The sequence below is a fragment of the Stenella coeruleoalba genome (genome assembly GCF_951394435.1).
Source record: "Stenella coeruleoalba genome assembly, chromosome: 11".
In the NCBI taxonomy this organism is placed as follows: Eukaryota; Metazoa; Chordata; class Mammalia; order Artiodactyla; family Delphinidae; genus Stenella; species Stenella coeruleoalba.
Genome location: NC_137157.1, coordinates 63,702,182 through 63,708,406, shown reverse-complemented (window position 1 = coordinate 63,708,406; position 6,225 = coordinate 63,702,182).

Genomic DNA, 6,225 nt, shown 5'->3' with positions numbered 1-6,225 from the left:
TTTGGACCTTAGCTCTCATCTTCATTTTTTTTTAAACTTTTTTTATATATACATTTATTTATTTATTTTTGGCTGCGTTGGGTCTTCGTTGCTGTGCGCGGGCTTTCTCTAGTTGCGGCAAACGGGAGCTACTGTTAGTCGTTGCGGTGCACAGTCTTCTCATTGCGGTGGCTTCTCTTGTTGCGGAGCACGGGCTCTAGGCGCGCGGGCTTCAGTAGTTGTGGCTCGCGGGCTCTAGAGCGCAGGCTCAGTAGTTGTGGCGCACGGGCTTAGTTGTTCCGCAGCATGTGGGATCTTCCCGCGCCAGGGCTTGAACCCGTGTCCCCTGCATTGGCAGGCGGATTCTTAACCATTGCACCACCAGGGAAGTCCTCAGCTTCATTTCTTAATCAGGGCTACGTGCACCCCCCTGAGAGCCCTCACTGCACCAGCGTTTCTACTCACTACTAAGACTAGGTTGCTTGGGGGTGAGAATCAAGAGATCCTTTCCATAGGGAAGAGGGAGAGTGATGAATTTAAGAGACTGAAGGAAACAGCTGGACACTGGGTCAGTTAGGAAGTTGGAACTTGAAAGACAAACGGTTGAAGACCAGTATTCAGAGGTATGGCTTGAGGATGTATACCTAGATGAGTATGAATTTTAGGATTACAAGGAAAGTGAGGGATTTTGCACCCGTGTTTCTCTATTCCTGCCAACCCCCACTTTCCTCACACTCATTTCTGCAGCTGGTCTAGACATGCAAATCTGCCTTGGAACAGTCACAGCTGTGATACAAGAAGGGCGCTAGTAATGCTAAGAATGGAAAAAGGTTCTTGAAGTGCCCTTTCTCCTCATTTACAGCAGTACAGATCCTCCTCAGCTTACAATGGGTTACATCCCAATAAACCCATCGTAAGTTAAAACATCTTAAGTCAAAAATGCGTTTGCACCTAACCTACCGAACATAATAGCTTAGCCTAGCCTGCCTTAAACATGTTCAGAACACTTACATTAGCCTACAGTTGGGCAAAATAATCTAACACAAAGCCTATTTTATAATAAAGTGTTGAATATCTTATGTAATCTATTGAATACTATACTGTACTTAAAGTGGAAAACAGAATGCTTGTATGGGCACAGAATGGTTGTAAGTGTATCAGTTGTTTACCCTTGTGATGGCGTGGCTGACTGGGAGCTGCAACTAGCTGCCACTGCCTAGCATCACAACAGGACATCATACCAAATAGCCTGGGAAAAGATCAAAGTTCAAAATTAATTTATAGTTTCTACTCGAGGCAGATCACTTTTGCACCATCATAAAGTAAAAAAATCGTAAGTCAAACCATTGTAAGTTGGGACCATCTGTACAAGGGAACACATGGCTCTTCCCTAAAGCTTGAGCCAAAATTGTTGCTTTTTAAATTTGTTTTTGTTTTTGTTTTTACCTTGTTTCTTGTCTCCTTCCAAGAAGAACTAGACTGGTAGATAGCTACATTCTGTCTACCCTGTATCCCTATCAGTCCTTGGTGTATGAATTCACCAGTCCCTTCCTCTTATTTCAGTTTGGGGTTTTTTTGTTTTAAAGTCTTTATTGACTTGGTTACAATATTGCTTTATTGACTTTGTTACAATATTGTCTTGTATTGACTCTGTTACAATATTGCTTTGTTACAACATTGTTTTTTGTTTTGGTTTTTTGGCTGGAGGCATGTGGGATCCTAGCTCCCCAACCAGGGATGGAACCCACACCCCCTGCATTGGAAGACAAAGTCTTAACCACTGGACCGCCAGGGAAGTACCCCCAGTTTGTTTTCTCTCTTATTTTAACCTGAAGAATAACACAACTCTGGAATGTGAAGTCAAGAGGCCCTTAATTTAAGATGGTGAAGGATGAGTGATAACCTACATGAGAAAAGAATCCAAAAAAGAATGCATATATGTATATGTATAACTGAATCACTTTGCTGTACACCTGAAACTAATACAACATTGTAAATCAACTATACTCCAATAAAATTAAGATATTGTTTAAAAACAGAAAAAGGATGGCGAAGGATGATTGAAAACAAACTTATGGTTACCAGAGGGGAAATGTCTGGGGCGGGGGAGAGGGGAAGGAGGGTTAAATGAGGAGCTTGGGATTAACATACAGACAATACTATATTTTTTTTAATAAATTTATTTATTTTTGGCTGTGTTGGGTCTTCGTTGCTGCAAGCGGGCTGTCTCTAGTTGTGGCGAGCGGGGACTACTCTTCATTGCGGTGCACGTGCTTCTCATTGTGGTGGCTTCTCTTGTTGCAGAGCACAAGCTCTAGGCGCGCGGGCTTCAGTAGTTGTGGCACACGGGCTCGGTAGTTGTGGCTCGCAGGATCTAGAGCGCAGGCTCAGTAGTTGTGGCGCATGGGCTTAGCTGCTCCGCGGCACGTGGGATCTTTCTGGACCAGGGATCGAACCTGTGTCCCCCGCCTTGGCAGGCGGATTCTTAACAACTGCACCACCAGGGAAGTCCCCACACTACTATATGTAAGATAGGTAACCAATAAGGACTTAATGTACAGCACAGGGAACTCTACTCAATATTCTGTGATAACCTATATGAGAAAAGAATCTGAAAAAGAATGAATATATGTATACATATAACTGAATCACTTTGCTGTACACTTGAAACTAACACAACAGTGTAAATCAACTGTACTCCAATAAAAGAAAAGAAAAGGTGGTGAAGGGTGAGATGGATAACAAGGATCATGTTTATAACAAAGAGAGTTGTATCCATCCTGGGCTGTTGCCATTAAGGGCCTTTGCCCTCCTAAGCTCTCTGTTTTAAATGGCAGAAGACTCCTCTAGTGTTATTACAGACTCCTAGAGTGGGCCCTGTGATACCTCCACATGATTACTCTTCTCTTTCCCTAGAATTTTCTAGGCACACCCCACCAGGTTATGCCCACACACTGATCACCAAAATTATGCTTTGCAACTGCCCTTGCTGGTGCCTCAACCATACCAACATGCCTTGTGGGACTCTGACAGGAGGTGACACCTGTCAACGTTCCTGCCGAAGTCTTCAGATCCTCTCAAGGTTGGGCCCAGGTGTGACAGAAGGATGGAAATGGTGACAGTCTAGTATGGTTAGCAGCAAGTACCATGATATTTGAGTCAGAACTGTTGAACTGGAGAATCTCCCAGCCCTTCTATCCTTCACCGTCTGGAGTCTGGAGAGGAAAGTGTCTGTTGCAGCATTACTGGGCACTTCCCATGGAGCAAAGAGGAGCACAGACAGGAGGGGTGCTGCTCAGCTGGCAATAAGCCAGCCAGTGCCACTCCCCAGCTCCCCAGCCACTTGAAAAGCTAAGGGAAGAAGAGCTCTGTCCAGAGCTGAAGGAGGCCAAGAGGCCTGACTTACAGTTCATCAGTCTTTCTCCCTCCCTCTGGCTGCCATTGGCGCTAACTAAAGCTGAAATTTCAGCCACCCGCTCTGTGGGTTGCACACTCCCCCTCCCGTCACTGACCCCAGGCCTGGGCCTGAGCCCAGAGCGTGTGCCGGGAGCAGGGGTGGGGAGGGGGGTGTTGGCCTTGCTGACAAAATCTATTTGGAATTTCTCAAGGTTGTGGTTTGGGGCTTAAGTTTGCCACAGAGTGTGTCTGACGAAAGAAGAGAGAATGCTAGAAAGAGAAAGGGAGCCAAAGAGAGCACAGAGGAAGGAAATAGGGGGAAAACTGAAATACTCCTGCTGTGATTTCATTGGACCTTCTCCTCCCTCTTCCTGAGTGTGAGAAATTCCCATTCTGGATATTCCTTATCATTATTCTCTCTCAAATCCTGTGTGTATTCTAGCTGCATCCCTCTCTCCCCAACTATCCCATATATACGTTAGGCTCAGTCAGTGCCTAAAGCCTACCTCCATCAAATTTCCAAATCAAGAATTCTCAGTGCACAAGCAGAAATTCAGGACATAAAGTTTCGCCATAAACTACTGCCCTAAACCAACACCCCTTGCGGTTCTTGCTACCCTGATGCTACCGTCATTTCACCTGATTTTGAGGGTAATTTGGGTAGCAGATAGAGCTATTGCCTAGAGGAGCGAAAAGGACTATTTCTATATCCCCTAGCCAAGGAGATGACCTGATAGAGTCAGCATCTTGCAACTCCATAAATATTCAGTTATTTGTAAAGTTCTAAATTTGTGATGCAGATTCCTTTTCTAAATTGAAAATAATTGTTTCTTTTCTTTTTTTAATAAATTATTTATCGTATATATATATATTTTTTAAATTTTGGGCTACGTTGGGTCTTCGTTGCTGTGCACGGGCTTTCTCTAGTTGCGGCGGGGAGCGTTGGGTCTTCGTTGTGGTGTGCGGGCTTCTCACCGTGGTGGCTTCTCTTGTTGCGGAGCGGAGCACAGGCTCTAGGCGCACAGGCTTCAGTAGTTGTGGCACACAGCCTCAGTAGTTGTGGCTCGCGGGCTCTATAGCGCAGGCTCAGTAGCTGTGGCACACGGGCTTAGTTGCTCCGCGGCACGTGGGATCTTCCCGGACCAGGGATCGAACCCGTGTCCCCTGCATTGGCAGGCGGATTCTCAACCACTGCGCCACCAGGTAAGCCCTAATTGTTTATTTTCAATGATACTGGGCTAGGAATAGAAAGAAATCAGGATTGAAATAAAAGAAATTCTGTTTTCTCTAGTTATGGTTATCTCCTAAAAGATAAAGGCATTGTTTTATTGAGATTAAATGCAGAAGAGCTCTGAATAAGGAAAGACAGACTACATAGGCAAATAATTCAGTGGGAGAGCATGCTGGTTTTTCTGGTTTCCAAAGTAAAAAACTCCAATTTTGAGCGTAGGAATCCTTTATATATGTTTCCCATTAGTCTTGCATCTATCTCCAAGTTCTTTGATTTGGAGCCAGAGAGAAAAGAACCTGCCCTTTTGGGTCCAGGTTCAATGTCGGGACATCTTCAGGACTTGAAAACCCCAGAAAGGAGGTGACCTCATGGTGTGTAGGGTAGGGGTCAAAAACCACAGCCAGAGGACCAAATCTGGTCCCGCAGTCCATTTCTGTGAATTAAGTTTTATTGGACATAGCCATGCCCATTTGCTTATGTATGGTCTATGGCTGCTTTTGAGTAATTATGACAGAGTTGAGTAGTTTCGACGAAGTCCGAAAGCCTAATGTATCTACCATCAAGCCCTTTACAGGGGGAAAAAAAAAAAAAGCCAACCCCTGTTTTAGGGCAGTGACCAAGGCAAAATTTGGAGTTGAGGCACAGAGAACGTAAATAGGGCCTATATTTACATCTCTAGTCCCTCACACCTAGAAGTCCCCCCGCCCCGCCCAGGTTTTTCCACACTAAAAGTCGCCAGGTCACCTGCAGACCATCTGAAATCCTTTGTGGAACCAGGCATGATATACAAAAAGTCACTGAGTGTGGGAGGGTAGGAGAAATCACCCGGCAAAGAATCCAGGACTGGGATCCCAAGTGTGGGTAGAAATATCACCATCTGTATTCACTGGTCCAGTAACTTAATTTATTTTTGTTACAAACAAGAACCAAGAACAAGTCTCGGTACAATAAATTATCCATTCCCACCCCCACTGCTGAAGAAAGAAGAAGAGGCTCAGAGAATCTTAGGTAAAAGTCTTCCTTTGGAGGGTTCCCTTTAACATCTGAATTGGGGAGACAGCTTCCCTAAGGGCCTAGACAGACAACTTTCAGGGTTTTTGAGTGCCCTGTGCTCTGTCCCTTCCCTAAGAAAAACCTCTCTACAACCATCTCCCATTACTCGCTAAGAGGGGGCCCAGGCTGCAGTAAAGGAGTTTGGGAACAAGCAAATAGGAGTGAGTGGTCTCCTGGATACAGGTCTTATGGCCCCACACAATGCCTAGGGCTATCCCTCAAGAGAAAAGAGTGGTCAAACTATAGGGACTCCCCAGCCAAAAGGAGTGTGAATGAGAGTTAAAGGGACCCCAGGTTGGGTAGAGGGGGGCAATACAGTTCATCTCATCTTAGTCCATTCGGATGTTCGAGGAGCAGAAGAGGGTGACAGCTCCCCCTCAAGGCCCTCCTACTGTGGGGGAGAAGGCCACACATCACAGACTCCACCTGACCCCTACCACCCCCAAAGCTGTTTCTAGGTAGATACTTTGAGCTTCCAGGGGCCAAGATTGACCCTGGACAGAAATCAGAGCAAAAGGCTGCAAGGGTGCCCTTCCCCTTCCCCAGCCCCTCAGTGAGGCTGACCC